General features: G+C 39.8%; 1 long non-coding RNA gene and 3 other non-coding genes across 4 annotated transcripts in view; 3 read left to right on the top strand and 1 right to left on the bottom strand.

Moving 5' to 3' along the window:
- Positions 1-7514: 7514 nt before the first annotated feature.
- On the top strand, positions 7515-7595 carry TRNAL-CAA (transfer RNA leucine (anticodon CAA)). The gene has a single exon. It is a non-coding gene; the product is annotated as a tRNA-Leu (tRNA).
- A 2113-nt stretch (positions 7596-9708) lies between these two features.
- Positions 9709-9780, top strand: TRNAN-GUU (transfer RNA asparagine (anticodon GUU)). The gene has a single exon. It is a non-coding gene; the product is annotated as a tRNA-Asn (tRNA).
- A 2155-nt stretch (positions 9781-11935) lies between these two features.
- Positions 11936-21823, top strand: part of LOC123164171 (uncharacterized) — a 91192-nt gene continuing 81304 nt past the window's right edge. Inside the window, exon 1 of the long non-coding RNA XR_006482197.1 lies at positions 11936-12398. This is a non-coding gene — a long non-coding RNA (uncharacterized lncRNA). The remainder of the gene's footprint in view (positions 12399-21823) is intronic.
- TRNAT-GGU (transfer RNA threonine (anticodon GGU)) lies at positions 17719-17790 on the bottom strand. Its single transcript has one exon. It is a non-coding gene; the product is annotated as a tRNA-Thr (tRNA).

Below are 21823 nucleotides of genomic sequence, written 5' to 3'. Positions count from 1 at the left end.
GTGAGCCCCATTAATTATTTTCAAACCTGAGCAAATTAGTTGAAGTTGGACAAGGAAGACAACATAATGAGTTATGCTTGGGTATATTTGTATAGAAGTTATATTGTTATGGATCCTCTAACATGTGGTGCTTGCTATTTAGAATCCTTTGCTAGCCAAAATATCTGTACTAAGCGGGAATACTGCTTGTGCATCCAAATTCCTTGAACCAAGTTTCTTCCATGAGTGTCCACCATATCTACCTATATGCGGTATTTACCTACCATTCCAAGTAAATTTGCATGTGCCAAACTCTAAACCTTCAAATAATAATCTGTTTTGTATGCCCGAATCGCTCATGTAGCGACTAGGGGCTAGCAGTATCTTCCATGCTAGGTGGGTTATTCTCACGATGTGTGGACTCCGCTCATCATTCACGAGAAAAATGGCTGGTAACTGGGATGCCCAGTCCCATGATCAAAAGATCGAAATCAAATAAAAAATAATTGCAAACAAAACTCCCCCAGGTTTGATTTTAGTTGGAGGCACCCGTTGTTTCGGGCAAGCCATGGATTGATGATTGTTGGTGGAGGGGGAGTAAAAATCTTTACCTTTCTGTTTGGGAACCGCCTATAATGTATGTAGTATGGAAGATATTGGGAACTCTTGGTCGTTATGTTGACAATGAAAGCATACCTCTCAAAATTATTTTCATCTTTGTTTTTGCTTCGAGCTCTGGCACCTCTGCAAATCCCTTCTTCCCTCTGTGAAGGACCTATCTTTTACTTTTATGCAAGAGTTAGTAGTATTCCTTCTCATTCCAACCTACTCTTTAGTTGGCAAGCATCATGTGATGGAAAGATCTAGGCATATATGGCCATTCAAATATATTTGAGCATGCATTATTACATTTGACATTACCCCTGAGGTAAAAGGTTGGGAGGCGAAACATTAAGCCCCTATCTTTCTCTGTGTTCGATGAATACTATTTGTTCTAAAAATATGTTTTGAGTGGTAGCAATCATGGAAGACTAAATGATAGTTGAGTATGTCAAGTTTGCGGAATCAAAGCTCTGACATAGACTCTTCCTAAAAATAAGATGAATTGTAATTTTTTGATGACTAATAACATGGTTTGTTAGTTTTCAAGAAAGTTTATGTTCTATACTTTAACATGTGAATAGTTTGTTACTTGATCATGCAAAGTTTTATGATATGAGCTACTGTTATGACATATAATGATGCTAGAAAAGGTGATTGAAATTATCATTGATCAAACTTGTGCACCTGCTAGCATTCACACTTCATAAATTCTTTCTTTTATCATTTACCTACTCGACGACGAGCAGGAATTAAGCTTGGGGATGCTGATACGTATCCAACGTATTTATAATTTATGAAGTATTCATGCTATTATATTATCCATCTTGAATGTCTTATGGGCTTTACTATGCACTTTTATATTACTTTTGGGACTAACCTATTGACCCAGAGCCCAGTGCCAGTTCCTGTTTTTTCCCTTGTTTCAGTGTTTCGAAGAAAAGGAATATCAAACGGAGTCGAAACGGAATGAAACCTTCTGGAGAAGTTATTTTTGGAAAGAAAGCAACCTGGGAGACTTGGAGTCCACGTCAAGAAAGCAACGAGGAAGGCACGAGGCAGGGGGGCGCGCCCACCCCCTGGGCGCGCCCTCCACCCTCGGGGGCCCCTCGTGGCTCCCCTGACGTATTTCTGCCGCCTATATATATCCATATACCCTAAAACCTTCGGGGAACAGAATAGATCGGGAGTTCCACCGCCGCAAGCCTCTGTAGCCACCAAAAACCAATTGGGACCCTGTTCCGGCACCCTGCCGGAGGGGTGATCCCTCGTCGGTGGCCATCTTCATCATCCCGGCGATCTCCATGACGAGGAGGGAGTAGTTCACCCTCGGGGCTGAGGGTATGTACCAGTAGCTATGTGTTTGATCTCTCTCTCTCTTTCGTGTTCTTGATTTGGCATGATCTTGATGTATCGCGAGCTTTGCTATTATAGTTGGATCTTATGATGTTTATCCCCCTCTACTCCCTTGTAATGGATTGAGTTTTCCCTTTGAAGTTATCTTATCGGAGTGAGTCCTTAAGGATTTGAGAACACTTGATGTATGTCTTGCCGTGCTTATCTGTGGTGACAATGGGATATCACGTGATCCACTTGATGTATGTTTTGGTGATCAACTTGCGGGTTCCGCCCATGAACCTATGCATAGGGGTTGGCACACATTTTCGTCTTGACTCTCCAGTATAAACTTTGGGGCACTCTATGAAGTACTTTGTGTTGGTTGAATAGATGAATCTGAGATTGCGTGATGCATATCGTATAATCATACCCACTGATACTTGAGGTGACATTGGAGTATCTAGGTGACATTAGGGTTTTGGTTGATTTGTGTCTTAAGGTGTTATTCTAGTATGAACTCTAGGGTTGTTTGTGACACTTATAGGAATAGCCCAATGGATTGATTGGAAAGAATAACTTTGAGGTGGTTTCGTACCCTACCATAATCTCTTCGTTTGTTCTCCGCTATTAGTGACTTTGGAGTGACTCTTTGTTGCATGTCGAGGAATTGTTATATGATCCAAGTATGTTATTATTGTTGAGAGAACTTGCACTAGTGAAAGTATGAACCCTAGGCCTTGTTTCCTAGCATTGTAATACCGTTTACGCTCACTTTTACCACTTGTTACCTTGCTGTTTTTATATTTTCAGATTATAAATACCTATATCTACCATCCATATTGCACTTGTATCACCATCTCTTCGCCAGAAGAGGTTGAGGAATTACTTTTATTTTCTGGGGCCGCCGTAGATCCAAAACCATAAGCAAACCATGTAGAACCTGTTTCTCCAGCACTTAGTAAAATTTTGCTCCGCTCCGGATCTGTAGCTATTAGCCCTTCATGGTGGTTTAAAGGATGACTTGTAATCCGCCAAGTACCTGCCGGCTTAACTTTGAATCCCTTCTCGCATTGTCAATTAATGTTGACATAACCCGGCTACACCTTGCCGGTTTAACCATGCTTCAATTCCTCTCTTTTAGGTCGTACCTTGTAATCATGACTAAGACCGTCACTTCATGCGACTGGGTCCCTTCCATCATCACAGAAGAAATGCTTGATGACTATGTCAAAACAGGCATCTTGTCAGCAAAGAATGTCATTCACTGGCGTGTTCCAAACCCAGGTGAAGCTAGACCCCGGCCAAAGGAAAATGAGGTTATCATTTTTACTGATCACATAAACAGGGGCTTCTCACCCCCCGGGTCAAAATTCTTCCGTGACGTTCTGCATTTCTTTCAACTCCATCCTCAAGACATCGGACCCAATTCCGTTTCAAATATCTGCAATTTCCAAGTTTTCTACAAAGTGTATCTTCAAGAATAACCCATCGTTGAACTTTTCAGAGAGTACTTTTACTTGAACCGCTAGAATGAGTTCACCGACGGGCCAAACTTAGAGCTTGGGGGAGTCTCGATTCAACGGCGAAGAGATGCCATTTTCCCTTCTACTATGCTTCCAAGTCATCCTAAGGACTAGAATTAAACTTGGTTCTACTGCCAAGATACCTCTCCAGCTGAAGAAAATCCTTTGCCGGGTTATCGTGCCCGCCGGCTCAGCCCAAAGCACCCTCTTCCAGACCGGCTTACCACCACTGAACGAGCCAAATACATGCCTACCTTTTCAAAGGTTAGAGCGTTGCTGGCCAATGGGTTGACTGGCGTCGACCTGGTCTGTTTCTGGGTTGCTTGGAGAGTTATACCCTTGAGCCACCGGTCCGACTTAATGTGCACGTACACTGGTGATGTCAAAGATCCACAGTGCCATTGCCAAATACGTTTAACTGATAAAGCAATCAATGACATGACCAGGACCCTTCTTGGGGAAAGCTTAGAGAGTTGTAGCAAAGTGGGGTTGAACCCCTTTTGCAAACTTAACCCGCCACTAGATGTAAGTTCTCCAATCCATTTGTTTTGCTCACTGTTTATATAATCTGCAAAACCCTTATCTTCATTTGACTTATACGGGCTGGATCTGCCTTTTGGAACAAGAAGTATGACGAGAAGGCGGCCAAGAAAGCCAGGGCTAAGACTAAAGCCCTAAAGAAGAATAAGAAGAAATCAACCACCTTAGAACTGATTACTTTAGACGATGATGATGAGTCGGAAGTAGACCTTGATTCTCTCAGCTGCTTTTTCAATTATCTTATTGACACTGATTGCTATTAGGACGACGCGGAAACCAGCCAGGCAGGTGATGAAGAGGTAACTATTATTTCCTCCGACTTAGAGCCTTTGCCAAGACAAAAAATCCGACAAGTAACCCGGAAAGTAAGGTTTTCTCACCCCTTAGCTTAGTTGGATCCCAACTTTATTTTGAAGCAAAAACAGCATGAGAACCGGTGCAGAACTCAGACTAGCGGAGGCGGAGAGCTATCCTCCGGGTTACCCAACACACCAGCCCCGAGCAAGCGCCGGAAAGAGGTGCCTCAAATTCAAACTCTTTTTATCCAAAGGTGGGTCTTATTCGCCAACCACTTAATCCTTCTGACTCAAATTGTCAGGGAACTTCCCATTCTTCTTCTGGCGATTCATCTCAGACCGGGCTGCCAGCTTTCAAGACTGCCGCTGGGTAATAACCTTTGCCTTCGTTGTTTAACACTTGTACACATATACTAACCTCTTCAACCTTATCTTGCAGTGCAATGGCAAAGCCTGGTAAGAAGGCAAGAACAAATAAAACGGCCGAAGACCCAAAAGATCATGAGCGAGAAAAGCAAACACCAGTATCTGAAGCCTCCGTGCAACACCCGGAGGAAATTGCTGATGATCCGCCTCCAGAAAACCCTGGCGCCTCACTGACCATGTGAATATTGATCCATTGGGTGCTAAGCCACCAAGCCCGATCAAGTCTTCTGATCAAAGCACTGAAGATGTTCTGATCACCGGCACTGGCTTCCAAGAGCCGGGGAATCCCACTATCCTGGCCAAACACTCTGCCAAGGAAGAGTTGATTGAGAAGCGCAAGGTCAAGTTTCATATGGCCAATTAGTCTCATCTGGGCATCAGTGAAATACTCTTCGGCTATTCAGTCAAGTGCATACTAGCCGTGATCTTGAGATTGACATGGTCAAACAAATGCACCAGAAATATGAGGTATAAACTTCGGCTTCGTCTGTTTAAGCTATATTCCTTCAGCCCCCAATTCTTAGTCATAGGAAAGATTGTGATGACTATGGCAAAGACTTCAATCATTATATCATAGTAAGAACTTCGAGCCATAGCCCCCATCAACCGACTTTCTTTGAAAAAAGATGAGCCGGATCAGTTAAATTATCTTTCGAATAAATCTCACTTCATAGCCCTCACAGGTCGGGTTATCTTTGAAAAAGATGAACCGAGTTTGTGTACCACTGCTTTATAAAAGAAACTTCTGCACCCATTAGCCCCCAAGTGCCAGGTGCTATTGCTTGCAAAGGGCTTGGGACTTTTTTGTATTATACTGTGACATAGCTGCTGATAATTGTTCAACCTCTTGCTTGCAGGAGGCCTCAACTCAATTTCAATCTGAATTGGCTGATTTAAATACCTAACTCGAACTGCACGAGGCTGAGACCCGGAAAGCTGACTCCAAGTTCAAATTTAGCTTGGATGAGACGGAAAAGCTTAAAACCGGTTTTGATGCAGAGAGAGCCGCGTGGGCTGAAGAAAAGACTGCCTTGGTGCAGAGAGCAGAAAATGCTGAAGCTTCTTTGCAAGAGGTCACCACAGAACTTACCGGCTTAAAACGTCATATTACATAGATGACTTCTATTAGTTTCTTTTCTTCTTTAATGCAATAGCTATAGTTTGATATAAGAATCCATTTCTCAAAGTAATGGAAACCATTCTCTTATAGGAAATGGTTCGAAAATCGCTATTCCACCGTCGTAATAACAAGAAATTTAGTTCACTACTTGTGAAACGTTTAATTATTCGAATGTATCAGCAGAATTTTTTGGATAACTCGGTTAATCATCCTAACCAAGATCGATTATTGGATTACAAAAATTATTAGGTATTCTTTTTCCCCAGATCGTAGCATTAAGTATTTCTTGGCGAGCTATAAGATGGTCAGATTTATAAGTAAGTATCTCTTGTAAAATATGAGCAACACCAAATCCTTCTAAAGCCCAAACTTCCATTTCTCCTACTCGAGTACTCCTACTGACTTCGGCTTTAGTAATAAATAAATTCGCTTTGTCGAAGAAGTCTCGTTAATCTCTTCATGCTCGTTCCAAGTTCGAAGTACCTTTTGGCCAAAGAAAAACCCGCTTCCTGACACGATTGCCTCTTTATCTTTATATAGATAGATTCTATGGGGTTATTACTTAGTAAGTCTATTTTGTACAAGAGCCCCTCCTATCTGATAGAAAAGGGTCCCATGATCCCGAGCCGATCTTACCTTGGCTCGCAAACCCCAAGTTTGTCTATGAAGAGCTAATCTAATTGTATTTTTTTCTAGAATGGATTTATTGCAAAGTTTCCCCCTGTAATATGAGTTACCACCCCTTGATCACTTATAGTACCCCAAACATCCGACTGCATTTTCCAACTGAAATGGAAAATGACTAGAGTTGGAATTTCTTTTTTCTAACTTGCAATTGTAGAACTAATTTTTTCTAATTAATTTCTCGTTTACATTTTGAAAATTCTTTCAATACAATGAAAAAAATCCAAAAGGGTTTCTATTTAATGATGAAATTAAAATGGATAAATGGAAAAGGCTTTTTGGATTTCGGAGAGCGGACGGCTAATGTGTTCCACTTATTGAACAGGGTCTATGGTCTGTCCGTGACCCCTGGACGCCGAGGGCGTCCTTGGGGTGATCTCGTAGTTCCTACGGGGTGGAGACAATGGGGTCGGTCCATGGACTTTCCTTCCTTTTGCTACATTTCGCTAAATTGAAGTTGAAGTTGGAGTTACCAAAGTTTGGGGAGTCGGTTTCGATTGACGTATGAGGTAGCATTTCCATTTCTTCTTCAAAAAAAAGTGCCTTTTGATGCAAGAATTGCCTTTCCTTGATATCGAACATAATGCATAAGAGGATCCATAAAGAACCATAGGGTTTTCCGAGAAAAACCAGGGTACAATGGAAATAGGATACTCTGTTTACATAGAAATCCCTACGTCCTTACATTCTATTTAGGATTAGGAATAGGTGTAATCAGACCTGCTTTTGACATATCTATCCTATTCTTATTTGGGTACCATATGCACCTCTTTGGGCTTCTATTGAATCGAGAAATTGGATTGTACATCTTTCATCTTTTTGATTTTGATATCGATTTTGATACATATAAGGTGTCCTACGGATAATGCAAATCGAAGCTATTTGATGTCTGACTCAGGCCTATATGACCGATCGATCGAAATACTCCAAGACTCCACCTTTGTCATATATTCCATATATCACATTAGATAGATATCATATTCATGGAATACGATTCACTTTCAAGATGCCTTGATGGTGAAATGGTAGACACGCGAGACTCAAAATCTCGTGCTGAAGAGCGTGGAGGTTCGAGTCCTCTTCAAGGCATAATATGGAGAATGCTCGCATGGTGTTCTTCGACTGATCGTTACTCTCGATGGTGAGGATGTTATTGATTGTGAACCCATATTAGGCTATTTACACAGAGGAATGGAAAAAATCGCGGAAAACCGAACTATTATACAATACTTACCTTATGTAACAAGGATATAGAGAGATTGTAGAAAGGGATAGGATAGTTATTTTTGCAAGAGACTTGTTGTAAATTCCTTGGTTATACTCTATAGCAGAGCAAATTTCCTTTTTTTATTCAAGATATTTAATTTAATACTTTGAAAAATTAAAGCATGATTCCCCATAGAGATATGTACATAAAGGGGATCTTTGGATAATAATGCTGTTCGGACCTAAAGTTTACCTATACACGGATTAAGCATAAAGTCATAATAGTTTGGTTTACTAGAACCATCCGCATATTGTTTCAGCTCGGTGGAAACCCAATTCTTTTCCTCAGGATCTCTTGAATGAAATTAGGGAACGAAGTAAGTAGATTAGATGGATTTAGATAGAATTTCTATCTCCTACTCTATAAGGATCATCTAGAAAGCGGAGAGCTTTGGTTCCATTCAAATAGAAAAGCTGACATAGATGTTAAGTGGTGAGAATATCCATAAAGGAGACGAATGAAATCAAAATTTCATGTTCGGTTTTGAATTAGAGACGTTAAAAATAATCAACCAACATCGACTATAACCCCTAGCCTTCCAAGCTAACGATGCGGGTTTGATTCCCGCTACCCGCTCCATTCTGTATAAAAGGAGTATTCTAGAAAGACATATCATAGAAAAATGAAATCGAAAATATTCCGAGATGGCAAATATTCGGAGATGACTATGAAAACACCTCTCTGGATCCTCGAATTGAAAGAGAGATTGAGAGGGATCAAGAATCAACATAAAGGCCCAAGGTATGGAATCCTAGAAAGAGGCTAGCCCAACTTAAATGAGATATGATAGCTTCTTTATGGGTATCACAATCCATCTCGAGGTATTTGGATCAATACCTATTCGGTGGATCTTTTTTTTTTCTCTGCCAGGAACCAGATTTGAACTGGTGACACGAGGATTTTCAGTCCTCTGCTCTTTGGAAACCTCCTATTTGCCAATCGAAGTGTTGGCCTACTTCTACACCCGATATATCGTATAACCCCTTGAGTGTTTTAATGGAACATGTAGCTCATCATTTATTGGCAAAGATAGAAAAGGTCAATATGAAGGAGGAGAAAGAAACAGGGACTTCTTACTTAAATGAAATTATTTTATTCTTTTAGTTGGAGTTGGTGGAACCTTAGGTGGTTCTCGGAAGAAGATAGCGAAAAAAATTATCCCTAAAGTCGAAACTAAAAGGAACGTATAAACCAATGCTTCCTGCGAATTTTTTTTATTTCCTTAGACTTAGACCGCGCAAGACAAGAATTTTTCGCTATTTATGATTTCATATTCTTGTTACTAGATGTTCTATAGGAATAAGAAGAAATCGCAACTCCTTTGCGCTTGAGAGAAAGAAAGAGACTAATAAGAATTCTCTTATCCCATTTGGAAGGATACCATGGGAAGGGGTTTTTTGAGAGAAAAGAAGAATCTACTTCAACCGATATGCCCTTAGGCACGGCCATGCATAACATAGAAATCACACGTGGAAGGGGTGGGCACTTAGCTAGAGCAGCAGGTGCTGTAGCGAAACTCATTGCAAAAGAGGGTAAATCGGCCACTTTAAGATTACCATCTGGGGAGGTCCGTTTAGTATCCCAAAACTCCTTAGCAACAGTCGGACAAGTGGGTAATGTTGGGGTGAACCAAAAAAGTTTGGGTAGAGCCGGATCTAAGTGTTGGCTAGGTAAACGCCCCGTAGTAAGAGGGGTAGTTATGAACCCTGTGGACCACCCCCATGGGGGCGGTGAAGGGAAAGCTCCCATTGGTAGAAGGAAGTGCTAGGAAGTGAAATAGAATGAAATAGAGCCACTTTGGGCTTCCCTATGAAATGAGGCATGGAACGGAGCCACTACGAAGAAATTATGGGAGTTACGAAAGAAGCTTCGGACTCATATTGTTCATGGGTTGAGAGCGGGAGTTAAACTCTAGGAGGTCGAATCCCCCCTTGTTCCTCAGTAGCTCAGTGGTAGAGCGGTCGGCTGTTAACTGACTGGTCGTAGGTTCGAATCCTACTTGGGGAGATTTTATTCATTCTTTAATGTAAGAATTTTAATGTAAGAATAAAGAATTGAATTAAAGGGCTTGCTTTGACCCTTAGGAGTAGGTAACCCGTTCGCTATCCTTGTTTCTATTTCTATTGCATTCTATCTCATCGTATCACATTCTGTTCTACGATTCCACTTCGACAAAAGGAAAGAGCATACCTAAGTTCAATAGCTTTACGTCCGCTATCCCGATCATGATTTTCCTACCCTCAGGGGGAAAGTAAAGGCCCTTCCCCCTTTGGAAGGCTGTGGGCGAGGAGGGATTCGAACCCCCGACACCGTGGTTCGTAGCCACGTGCTCTAATCCTCTGAGCTACAGGCCTAGCTGTCTTCACTGGATCTCTTCCCGGGGGTACCCCTTCATTTCAGGTTAAGAAGATGGGAAAGCGCCTTTCTCTCTATAAGAACAGTGCGTTCCGAGGTGTGAAGTGGGAGAGAGGGGATGTGATGATTGAGGTTTTGAATAAGACGACCTTTGCATTTTAGATTTGGATCTTTTTCTTATTTCGTTCAATAAGTGGAACACATTAGCCGTCCGCTCTCCGGTTGGGCAGTAAGGGTCGGAGAAGGGCAATCACTCGTTCTTAAAACCAGCATTCTTAAGATCACTGAATCAATTCAATATTATGAATATCGGATCTATCAAATCAATTCATGGATGAGAGTTATATTTCACGGATGAGAGTTATATAGTATAACATAGGAAGATCCTCAGAAAGCTTTTTCATTTGAATCATGCAAAAAAGTTTTCTTTGTTTTTAGTTAGAAAAAATAAAGTAAAGAGTAAATAAGAAAACAGAATATTCTGTCTCATAGTTCTGAAATAGAGTTCTTTATTTTTATTTTATGATACACATTGTTATAGTATCTTTCACCTCTCTTTTTTGATTTGACATGGGAAACATCTCCCATCCTTTCTTTGACTCTTTTTCTTTCTTTATATGGGAAATTCTCCCAAATGACAAATGAATAGGTGTGGAAGTTATAATTGTAAATAAACCAGGATCGAATCTATGGAAGCATTGGCCGAAATTGCATTGTACATCCAGAATAAACCTAAGAAAACATGATCCCAGGCGGAGCCCTTTTTGATTGAGAATTGTATCTGTGGCTACTGCTGTTTTGCCAGTCTGTCTGTCCCCAATAATTAACTCTCGCTGACCGCGCCCTATAGGGAGTCAGTAGCTAGGTATGGATAGGGAGGCATAGAATACATATGATGAGCTACAACAATGGTTGTAGAGCCTAGCATAGCTAGGTTAAGAGATAATTGAGCATGCCATGACGTTGTTAAGATTTCATAAAGACCCTTATGGCCTTGTCCTGTAAATGGGCCCTTGTGAGCCTCCAAAATATCTTTAAGTCAGCGGATTCCTAAATTTTGCCCCATATCATGGGATAAGTAAGCAGTTTTTTTAGTTGTATCGACCCAGTCGCTCACTAATTGATCTTTACGGTGCTTTCTCTATCAATTTGAGAAACTTTCGAAAAGGTGCCAATGAGGAATCGACGGGGATTTCTAGATATAGTACCCCTAGGATTAGGATCCTTTTTTCTTTTTTCCTCTATGTGTATTTTACATACCACAGTAATTTGCTATAGAGAATTTCTAGATATGCTCTTCAAGCACTTGAGCCCGCTTGGATCACGGCGAGACAGATAGAAGCAGGACGAAGAGCAATAACACGACTCACTAGAAAAACACCTAAATCCGGAAGTAATCTTAAAAAAAATTCAATTCTGGGAAAAAGGAGCAATATCGTATTCGTCTTCAAGAAAAACAGAAATTGCGTTTTCATTATGGTCTGACAGAACGACAATTACTTAGATATGTACATATCGCTGGAAAAGCACGAAGTTATATACTCTATAACATAGGCCTTATACACACAAGCAATGGAGAGCATACAAAGGCTTTGGAATATTATTTCCGGGCACTAGAACGAAACCCCTTCTTACCGCAAGCTTTTAATAATATGGCCGTGATCTGTCATTACGTGCGACTATCTCCACTATAGAAAAAAAAGAGAGGATCAAATTTTCTAGTAAATACTAGAAAAAAGGGCTTTCTACATAGGGATCGTAAAAACAACGATTTTTCCCTATCAGCTGTAGGAAGGAAGGACATGATAACTTATATGCTGTTCTATATCTCCATGAATCTAGGAACTTTTGCTTGCATTGTATTATTTGGTCTACGTACCGGAACTGATAACATTCGAGATTATGCAGGATTATACACGAAAGATCCTTTTTTGGCTCTCTCTTTAGCCCTATGTCTCTTATCCCTAGGAGGCCTTCCTCCACTAGCAGGTTTCTTCGGAAAACTCTATCTATTCTGGTGTGGATGGCAAGCAGGCCTATATTTCTTGGTTTCAATAGGACTCCTTACGAGCGTTCTTTCTATCTACAATTATCTAAAAATAATCAAGTTATTAATGACTGGACGAAACCAAGAAATAACCCCTTATGTGCGAAATTATAGAAGATCCCCTTTAAGATCAAACAATTCCATCGAATTGAGTATGACTGTATGTGTGATAGCATCTACTATACCAGGAATATCAATGAACCCCATTCTTGCAATTGCTCAGGTTCCTAATTATACAAAAGCATTCCAGATAGACTGAGCAAAAAAAGGGTTTCATTTGGATTCCCCTATTTTGAAAATCGCATATTAATTTCCTTCATATGAACAGAAAAATAGGATGACTCAAAGAAGTTCTCTACCAGGAACTTTGTACCGCGCACATTACTTAGCACAACTAGGAAAATAAGATAAGATAAAGATAAGCAAGAACAGTTGATATAGTTGAAGCACAGTCAAAATACGGTTTTTTTGGATGGAATATTTGGCGTCAGCCTATAGGTTTTCTGGTTTTTTTAATTTCTTCTTTGGCAGAATGTGAAAGATTACCCTTTGATTTACCAGAAGCGGAGGAAGAATTAGTAGCAGGTTACCAAACTGAATATTCCGGTATCAAATATGGTTTATTTTATCTTGTTTCTTACCTAAATTTATTAGTTTCTTCTTTATTTGTAACAGTTCTCTACTTGGGCGGGTGGAATTTATCTATTCCCTATATATCCTTTTTTGATTTTTTCCAAATGAATAAAGCAGTTGGAATTTTGGAAATGACAATGGGTATATCAAGCACGCTATTCTAAATCGAAGTAAAGTCAAACTTTCTAGTATATTATATTACGGCTTTATTACATTCATAGAAAGGAGATAAAATGAGAAATCTTTGCCATCCAATCTGATTAGAATATCATAACATAAAGTATAAGTGGCAGAATTTTTTTAGGAATGTTTTATCAATTCATTTTCATTTCATTTGTACCCCTGGCAAACTCGAACTTTCGTCCAAATGGTCTCTATTCATATGTATGAACCCGTCGGGGACGCCTGAGAGGCGGTGGTTTACCCTGTGGCGGATGTCAGCGGTTCGAGTCCGCTTATCTCCAGCCCGTGAACTTAGCGGATACTATGATAGCGATAGCACCGAATTTTGCCAATTCGGCAGTTCGATCTATGATTTCACATTCATGGACGTTGATAAGATCCTTCCATTTAGTAGCACCTTAGGATGGCATGAATAGGGAAGGTATAGTAATGCTATGAATAACCCAGTATCGAATACTGGTAATAATATCAGCAAAAGAACGTTCTCCCGTGCTTCCAGACATGCTGAACTCCCAAAAATTTTGTACATTCAAAAAAGGAATTGATTCCGTAAAAGATGGGATCGACCAGTAAATAGAAAATTACTGATATTTCATCCTTGTGAGATTGTCAATTTTGTACCAAAGGTGTATTTTGAGTATACCGAATTAGTATAGCTCCCCCCGAGCCAAGTGGAGTATGCATGAAAGAGTCAGATGCTTCTTCTATTCTTTTCCCTGGCGCAGCTGGGCCATCCTGGACTTGAACCAGAGACCTCGCCCGTGAAGTAAATCATCGCCCCTACGATCCAACCAATTGGGAGAGAATCAATAGACTCCTTTTCGGGAGCGATTCATCCTTCCCGAACGCAGCATACAACTCCCCGTTGTACTGCGCTCTTCAAGTGTGCTTCTTCCCCCTTCTCCCTCTTACAATGGCAAGTCCGGAATCGAAATAGTCTTTTATTTTCTTTTTGAAAATAAAAAATGGATTTCATTGAAGTAATAAAACTATTCCAATTCGAATAATAGTTGAGAAAGAATCGCAATAAATGCAAAGATGGAACATCTTGGATACGGTATTGAAGGAGTTGAACCAGGATTTCCAAATGGATAGGATAGGGTATTTCTATATGTGATAGATAATCCAAATGCAAAAATTTGTCTTCTAAAAAGGGAAATATTGAATGAATAGAGCGTAAATTCTGAAACTTTGGTATTTCTTTTTCTTTCGGACAAAATAATTCCCGTAGCGAGAATGGGATTTCCACAACGATCGCAAACCCTTCAGGGTCCTCGAGTGCAAAGGCAGAAGGGAGCTTGACTGCAAGACTCACCCGTCGAGCAGAGACGAAAGTCGGCCTTAGTGATCCGACGGTGCCGAGTGGAAGGGCCGTCGCTCAACGGATAAAAGTTACTCTAGGGATAACAGGCTGATCTTCCCCAAGAGTCCACATCGACGGGAAGGTTTGGCACCTCGACATTCGGGAAAGACAAGAAAATTTCAGGGTAGGAAACATTATCTAGAATTTCTCTTAGATTCGAACCCATAGCTGATGATAGAACTAGAATAGATATCTTTTGTTTTCTACTCACGCGAGCCCATATCCTTTCTTTTTTATCAATTGCTAATTCCGATCTCCCCCCCAATCTGATATTATAGTGCCAGTGTAGATAGAAATTCCCTTATGATCTAATTCCGAGCGGTAGTAAATACCAGGACTTAGCAATATTTGATTGATCATAATTCGGTATATTCCATGTATAATAAAGGTTCCTAAGGAATTCATTATAGGAATGTTTCCGATAGAAATGGTTTGCTTTTGCACATCGAAACCAAAAATTAATCTCGCAGATACATATAATTCGGAAGAATAGGTGAGTGATTCATACACAGCATCTCTTTCTTTTATCGAGGGTTCTAGCAATTGATATCCTTTCGCAAATAATTGAAATGCAATTTCGTGATCTGGATCTTTAATTGTTGGAAACTTGTCAAGTTCTTCTGCTAAGGCTTGATTAATGAACCTACAAAATCCCTCGAATTGGATCTGACTAAATCCGGGTATTGTGGACATTCCCTCGTTTCCATTCCGGAGCATCTTCCTTTCATGGGCCCTGTATATTCTTCATACCATTCCTAAAATACAGAACTCTAAAAATGATTTAAGCACAATAACTACGCCAAGTACTATTTTAACGCAAGGCTTTGCCACATCGGGTCTTTTAACTGAAATGCATCAATCCACGATACTAGTACCTGCTCTACAATCTCAGTGGTTAATGATGCATGTCAGTATGATGTTATTAAGCTATGCAACTCTTTTGTGCGGATCCTTATTATCTGCCGCTAGCCAACCCTACCCTATCACGTCAATCCCACAAGCCTCTTATCCATTCCCGTTCGCTCGTGGCGGGGGAGTAAGTCAAAATAGAAAAAACTCACATTGGGTTTAGGGATAATCAGGCTCGAACTGATGACTTCCACCACGTCAAGGTGACACTCTACCGCTGAGTTATATCCCTTCCCCGTCCCATCGAGAAAGAGAATTAACGAATCCTAAGGCAAAGGGGCGAGAAACTCAAGGCCACTCTTCCTCCAGGCTTTCTTTCCGCACTATTATGGATAGTCAAATAATGGGAAAAATTGGATTCAATTGTCAACTGGTCCTATCGAAAGTAGGATTGACTATGGATTCGAGCCATCGCACATGGTTTCATAAAATCTGATCGTCCAGTTCCTACAGAACCTATCACTAAAATACCCGATAGGGCTAAGCGGAACGAAAAGGGTTTTCCATGAGATGGCATTAGCCTAGGATTTACCCTTTTAACCGTAGGTATTCTTTGTGGAGCAGTATGGGCTAATGAGGCCTGGGGATCCTATTGGAATTGGGATCCTAAGGAAACTTGGGCATTTATTACTTGGACCATATTCGCAATTTATTTACATAGTAGAACAAATACAAATTGGAAGGGTACGAATTCTGCACTTATAGCTTCGATAGGATTTCTTATAATTTGGATTTGTTATTTTGGTATAAATCTATTAGGAATAGGCTTACATAGTTATGGTTCGTTTACATTAACACCTAAATGATTACATAAAATAAAACCTTCATTTCATGAAGGTTTTTACTTTTATGTTTTATTTGAGAACCCCTTGAACGCCTTCTCAAAGGGTTCTCAAAAATTCGAGATAGATCTAATTATACTTTTTTACTTATTTCTGCATTAATAGAGCAGACGAGTAAAAAAAAGCAAACCTATTTAGGATAATAATTGGATAAGAGGAGCAAAGAATGACAAAAGACGAGACTCTACTAGTCTTCACTCTTGTGGTTTCCTCTTCCTCGGTTTCTGTTTTCTTATTCGGGATCTTGCTTTTCATGGTTCTCATCTCTGCAACTCGCGATTTTCGCGAGGGAAATCTTAATTCCATAATGCCTTTCAAATCCTCCTAGCCACTATCCTACTGCAATAATTCTCGCTAAGAAGAATGCCCATGTCGTGGCAATTCCACCCAGAAGGTAATGGGTTACTCCTACAGCGCGTCCTTGTATAATGCTCAAGGCTCTAGGCTGAGTAGCAGGAGCAACTTTTAATTTGTTATGAGCCCAAACGATAGATTCAATGAGTTCTTGCCAATAACCACGGCCGCTGAATAAAAACATTAAACTGAAGGCCCAGACAAAATGAGCACCTAAGAAAAAAAGACCCTGGATTAGAAGGATCCGTTATCCGAAAATTTGAATTCATTTCTTGTTTCAAATATTCACTTGTCGCATACCATATCTCAACAGATTGGCGTAATTTTTCTACCGCGTGTACAGCCCCATAATAATAGTGTTTCTCCAAAAGAAAACTCTGTTGTTCCGCGTCTTGGACTAACCATCCCTTAGAGGGTATTGTCTTCAGTCATTGATAAACAGCTTGTTGGACAGTACTCAACACAATTGCCACAAAATATACAAACTCCAAAATCAATACTATAATTAAGCAATTGTTTTCTTTTAATATCCTTTTCAAATCTCCAATCCATAACAGGTAAATCTATCGGACATACGCGAACACATACTTCACAAGAAATACATTTATCAAATTCAAAGTGGATTCGCGGGGCACGTGGAATCCCGTGTGAATCAGCAAGGACCACCTTGCAAGGCTAAATACTCCTGGGTGACCGATAGCGAAGTAGTACCGTGAGGGAAAGGTGAAAAGAACCCCCAGTGGGTAGTGAAATAGAACGTGAAACCGTGCTGAGCTCCCAAGCAGTGGGAGGGGAAAGTGATCTCTGACCGCGTGCCTGTTGAAGAATGAGCCGGCGACTCATAGGCAGTGGCTTGGTTAAGGGAACGGAACCCACCGGAGCCGTAGCGAAAGCGAGTCTTAATAGGGCGCTTGTCACTGCTTATGGACCCGAACCTGGGTGATCTATCCATGACCAGGATGAAGCTTGGATGAAACTAAGCAGAGGTCCGAACCGACTGATGTTGAAGAATCAGCGGATGAGTTGTGGTTAGGGGTGAAATGCCACTCGAACCCAGAGCTAGCTGGTTCTCCCCGAAATGCGTTGAGGCGCAGCAGTTGACTGGACATCTAGGGGTAAAGCACTGTTTCGGTGCGGGCTGCGCGAGCGGTACCAAATCGAGGCAAACTCTGAATACTAGATATGACCCAAATGGTAAGAAAACAAATTAGATAGAAAAAGTAAATAAAATAGGGGCTTATGTTGAATTGGCACGAAAAAGCCCTTTATCGGATTTGAACCGATGACTTATGCCTTACCATGGCATTACTCTACCACTGAGTTAAAAGGGCTTTTTATTTAATTCAAAAATTAGCCACTTGGATTTCCCATTATGGGTCTACTGCATAATGTACATATTATATATATAATATATAGAGATAGAGAGAGAGACATTATGTAGAGATTGTATATGAAAGAAATAGGAACATCGTGTGTTCGATCTTTCCAAACAACAGAAAGAGTAAGAACTTCATATTTAATATATAAAGAAAACATAGTATAGAATACAAAATACAAATCAACTCATCTGATTTCCGGTAGATATTATTTCATATGTATAGAGGGTATTCATATACTATAATATGAATCAAATAAGATATGGATCAAAGAAAAACTACTTCTTCTGGATCCTAAATTAATAAAATAAAGAAGTGAATTTTCAAATTTTCAAATTTTAAATAAGGAATAAATCATGTATACATCTAAACAACCTTTTCTTAAATCTAAGCAACCCTTTAGTAAATCCAAGCAAACTTTTAATAAATCCAAGCAACCCTTTCGTAAATCCAAGCAAACTTTTCGTAAATTCAAGCAACCTTTTCGTAAATCTAAACAACCTTTTCGTAGGCGTCCCCGGATTGGCCCGGGAGATCGAATTGATTATAGAAACATGAGTTTAATTAATAGATTTATTAGTGAAAAAGGAAAAATATTATCGAGACGAATAAATAGATTAACCTTGAAACAACAACCAGAACGTCGTGAGACAGTTCGGTCCATATCCGGTGTGGGCGTTAGAGCATTGAGAGGACCTTTCCCTAGTACGAGAGGACCGGGAAGGACGCACCTCTGGTGTACCAGTTATCGTGCCTACGGTAAACGCTGGGTAGCCAAGTGCGGAGAGGACTACCGCTCGGAATTAGATCATAAGGGAATTTCTATCTACACTGGCACTATAATATCAGATTGGGGTGGGGGAGATCGGAATTAGCAATTGATAAAAAAGGAAGGATATGGGCTCGCGTGAGTAGAAAACAAAAGATATCTATTCTAGTTCTATCATCAGCTATGGGTTCGAATCTAAGAGAAATTCTAGACCTCTTTCCGATGAAAAATCTTTTTTGTGTAATTCCAAATGTGAAGCAAGTCTCCGTATCTTATTGGTGAAACTGAATACTTGAAATTCAACAGAACCCCTGTTTTCTTCTTTTTCTTCTTTAACCATAAATCCAAAAAAAATTCTACCTCCTTTCTTTTTCATGTATTTTTCTGCCGTCCACAAGATATGTTTTCGGATACTGCCATACAATTACAACCTATCTTTGCTCAATGGGTACAAAATATCCATGCTACTGCGCCTGGCGTAACAGCTCCTGGTGCAACAACAAGTACTAGCTTAACGTGGGGAGGCGGCGAGTTAGTAGCAGTAGGTGGCAAAGTGGCTTTGTTACCTATTCCATTAGGAACCGCAGATTTTTTAGTCCATCACATTCATGCATTTACCATACATGTGACTGTATTAATACTTTTGAAAGGTGTTTTATTTGCTCGGAGTTCCCGTTTGCGTATGTCTGGGGGAGATCATATCCACTCCGGTACAGTAGTAGGTAAGTTAGAAGGGGAACGCGAAATGACTTTAGGTTTTGTTGATTTATTGTGCGATGATTTTATTGAAAAAGATCGGGACCTTGGACATATAAGAGTTCCGAATCGAATCTCTTTAGAAAGAGGATCTTTTGTCTCATGGTAGCCTGCTCCAGTCCCCTTACGAAACTTTCGTTATTGGGTTAGCCATTGGTGGAATACCAGGCAATCCGAAACTCTCTTAACTGATATTCAAGAGAAAAGGATTCTAGAAAGATTCATAGAATTAGAAGAACTTTCTCTCTTGGACGAGATGATAAAAGGGAAACTAAAGACACATGTACAAAAACCTCCTACAGGAATACAAAAAAGTTTGCCCGTTGTTTGTCTCAGTTAATACCCAATTTTTGGAGCTCTGTTGGCGAGTTCTATTTCTGCCTCCGGAGCGCCCTCTTTTTTTGAGTGGGATGCAAAGGAAGGGTAAGATAGTAAGGGATACGGCACTAGACTAACACCTAATTAATACTTAATTTAATATAAGTAGTTAAACAGTTAACTAGACTAAACTTTTTATCATAGTACTTTGATAAATTAAGCGGGCGAGCGGCGGGAATCAAAGAGTTTCTTACAGGAGTGAAACAAAACTAAAGAAAAAGATTAAAGAATAACGTTTGACAAAATGATTAATGCAAAATGATCCATTAATGAAAAGAATTGATACAACAATTTGATTACTTACTTGCCTGGGGGAAAAGTGACATCCAGCACGGGTCCAATAATTTGATCGATACAACCAGCACAATTTCTCGATGTTTCGATGAGAATTTCTTGACTTTCCATATATAGAAAGAGATAGACTATAAATGACATCTCTTATGTCAATAAGACCAAAGGGATGGATATTAAATGATAGGAAGTGCTAGGAAGTGCTTATTCTTATTCCTACAGCAACAAAAAATCTTCGTCGCATATGGGCTTTTCCTAGTGTTTTACTCTTAAGTATCCCATTGACATAATAACTGGAAGTGGGAGAAGAGGGATTACCCATGCATATTGATATGTATGTTCCATAAGAAAAGAAATTGCAATTTTTACTTCAATTTTTCTATAAAATTGTTTCCGATTCACCAAACCAATTCTTATCTCTTTCTGAAAGAATAAATAAAAAGAATAAGAAAAAATACTGAAATTCTTAATTTTTCCAAAATTTATCTCACTAATATATAGAAATAGATATCTAGAAATAGAAATGAACTAATATATAGATAATCGAAATTGAAAAGAACTGTCTTTTCTGTATACTTTCCCCGTTCTATTGCTACCGCGGGTCTTATGCAATCGATCGGATCATATAGATATCCCTTCAACACCGCAACTCCTTTGCGCTACACATAAAATTGGATTTCGAAGGTCCATTTTTTTTTTCAGAATCCTCTATTTTAGTTCTTCCACCCATGCAATAGAGAGGGAATGGGAAAAGAAGGGTTACTTTTATTTTCATTTTTCCCTTAAAAGATAGACTTTGAAATAGGAGTCACGCTCATTCCAATCCTCAATTCTCCTTTCGAGATTCGGGGATAATGAATCAATTGAACGCGCTTCAAAGATTTGTCTTAAATGAGCCCCTCTAAAGTTTGAGGCAAATGAACGCATTTTTGTTCGTCGTCTCCGGGCTATATATCCTTGCGGAACTCTGGTCATTGAATCAAATTAACCTTAATGAATAACTAATGATTTCTCTTCTTTTAGCCACCCTTTTTCGAATATGATATCTATCTAATGTGATATATGGAATATATGACAAAGGTGGAGTCTTGGAGTATTTCGATCGATCGGTCAAGCACGAAAGCCAGTTAGAAAATGGATTCCTATTTGAAGAGTGCCTAACCGCATGGATAAGCTCACATTAACCCGTCAATTTTGGATCCAATTCGGGATGGTTAATATTTATTAACCCCATAAAAAAGAAATAATAAAGGCCATTTCTTCTAAAAAATTATAATAGTGAGACGTATTAAAACGCAATTTGCGTTCCGAATTGCTAGCTCTTCTCTTTCAGTATTATGAAATTCCATTCCCATTAGAATATTCATTCACAGGCGCTTATGACCTCCCCCTCTATGCCTTGCGGTAATGATTCCTCTGGAATTACGACCTTTACCACAACGGTGCCATCCATGGATCAAATTATTTCGTGGATTGGATTTCACTTGCCTGTCTACGGTTCCCTTGCGTGTGCTCGGGATAGGTGTTTTGTATAAATGTTTCGCCGTATTATTAAGTATTCTCCTTTAGCCACACCACAGGGGGGACATGGGGACGCCAAAAAAGGGATCCTATCACTATCAACTAATTTGTTACGACCTAGGATAATAAGCTCATGAGCTTGGTCTTACTTCACCCTAAACGAAAGAAGACTTCCATATCCAAGTTTAGCTCAGACGTAGCTGCCTTCTTTTTGGGCGTGAAGAAGTGTCAAACCAAAATACCCAATAAGCACAGAAAGTCGAACTAGAAGCG

Source organism: Triticum aestivum, chromosome 7D, assembly GCF_018294505.1.
Source record: "Triticum aestivum cultivar Chinese Spring chromosome 7D, IWGSC CS RefSeq v2.1, whole genome shotgun sequence".
NCBI classification, from domain to species: domain Eukaryota; kingdom Viridiplantae; phylum Streptophyta; class Magnoliopsida; order Poales; family Poaceae; genus Triticum; species Triticum aestivum.
Note: the sequence above shows the minus strand (reverse complement) of the source record. Positions and strands in the feature narration are given on the sequence as shown.